The sequence below is a fragment of the Tachyglossus aculeatus genome, chromosome 4 (assembly GCF_015852505.1).
Source record: "Tachyglossus aculeatus isolate mTacAcu1 chromosome 4, mTacAcu1.pri, whole genome shotgun sequence".
Classification (NCBI taxonomy): domain Eukaryota; kingdom Metazoa; phylum Chordata; class Mammalia; order Monotremata; family Tachyglossidae; genus Tachyglossus; species Tachyglossus aculeatus.
In genome coordinates this window covers 63,056,963-63,058,226 of record NC_052069.1, presented here as the reverse complement: position 1 = coordinate 63,058,226, position 1,264 = coordinate 63,056,963, and the positions used below count along the sequence as shown (strand labels likewise).

Genomic DNA, 1,264 nt, shown 5'->3' with positions numbered 1-1,264 from the left:
AGGAATCAGCTCAGTGACAGAGGATTGCCAAATTTGTGAAGGCACTCAGCCTCCGAGTCACACATTTCTTACCTCCTTTTTTTAAATGGTATTTGTTAAACAATAATAATAATAATGGTATTTGTTAAGCGCTCACCAAGTGCCAAGTACTGTTCTAAGCACTGGGGTACATGCAAGGTAATGAGGTTGTCCCACATGGGGCTCGCAGTCTTAATCCCCATTTTACAGATGAGATAACTGAGGCACAGAGAAGTTAAGAGACTTGCCCAAGGTCACACAGCAGACAAGTGGCCTAGGCAGGATTAGATCCCATCTCCTGACTCATGCTCTTTCAACTAAACTATGCTGTTTCTCAAAAACCTACAGCACCTAGTATTCCCAGGAGGTCTCCCATCCAAGTACTAACCAGGCCCAACTCTGCTTAACTTCCGAGATCAGATGAGATCGAGCATGTTCAGGGTGGTACGGTCGTAGACATTCATACATTCATTTATTCATTGATTCAATCATATTTATTGAGCATTTACTATGTGCAGAGCACTGTACTGAGTGCTTGGGAAGTGGAAATGGGCAACATATAGAGATGGCCCCTACACAACAACGGACATGCTTACTATGTGCCAGATGCTGTACTAAACACTAGTTTGGACACAGTCCCCATCCCATGTGGGGCTCACAGTCTCAACTCCCATTTTACAGATGAGGGAACTGAGGCCCAGAGAAGTGAAGTGACTTGCCCAAGGTCATACGGCAGACAAGTGGTGGAGTGGAATTAGAACCCATGACCTTCGGACTCCTTGGCCATGACTATGCCATGCTGCTTCTCCTCCTGAAGGCAACTGCCACTTCCTCTCCTAGAGGTGTTGTGTTTGCTTTGTTATTCTCTCCACTTTTCCCCTTCACTCATTTTTGAGCCCCCATAACTCACCCCTGTAAACCCTCAGCTCCTTGTAGGCAGGGATCGCATCTACCAATCAATCAATCAATCAATCGTATTTATTGAGTGTTTACTGTGTGCAGAGCACTGTACTAAGCACTTGGGAAGTACAAGTTGGCAACATATAGAGACAGTCCCTACCCAACAGTGGGCTCACAGTCTAAAAACTTTATTATATTGTACTCTCTCAAATGCTTACTACAGGGCACTGCAAAGTAAGCACTCAATGAATTCCATTGATTGATTGATTGATTGAATGACTGTCCTTTCAGCCTTTGCCCTCCAAGGAGGAAGTCTTGGGTCAGTGGTTCTGGAGGAGACTCTTCC

The 1,264-nt window shown here is 45.0% G+C and overlaps 1 non-coding gene across 1 annotated transcript; it reads right to left on the bottom strand.

The window, feature by feature from the left end:
* Window positions 1-357: 357 nt before the first annotated feature.
* On the bottom strand, window positions 358-476 carry LOC119927402. Its single transcript, XR_005450410.1, has one exon. It is a non-coding gene; the product is annotated as a 5S ribosomal RNA (ribosomal RNA).
* Window positions 477-1,264: the final 788 nt, after the last annotated feature.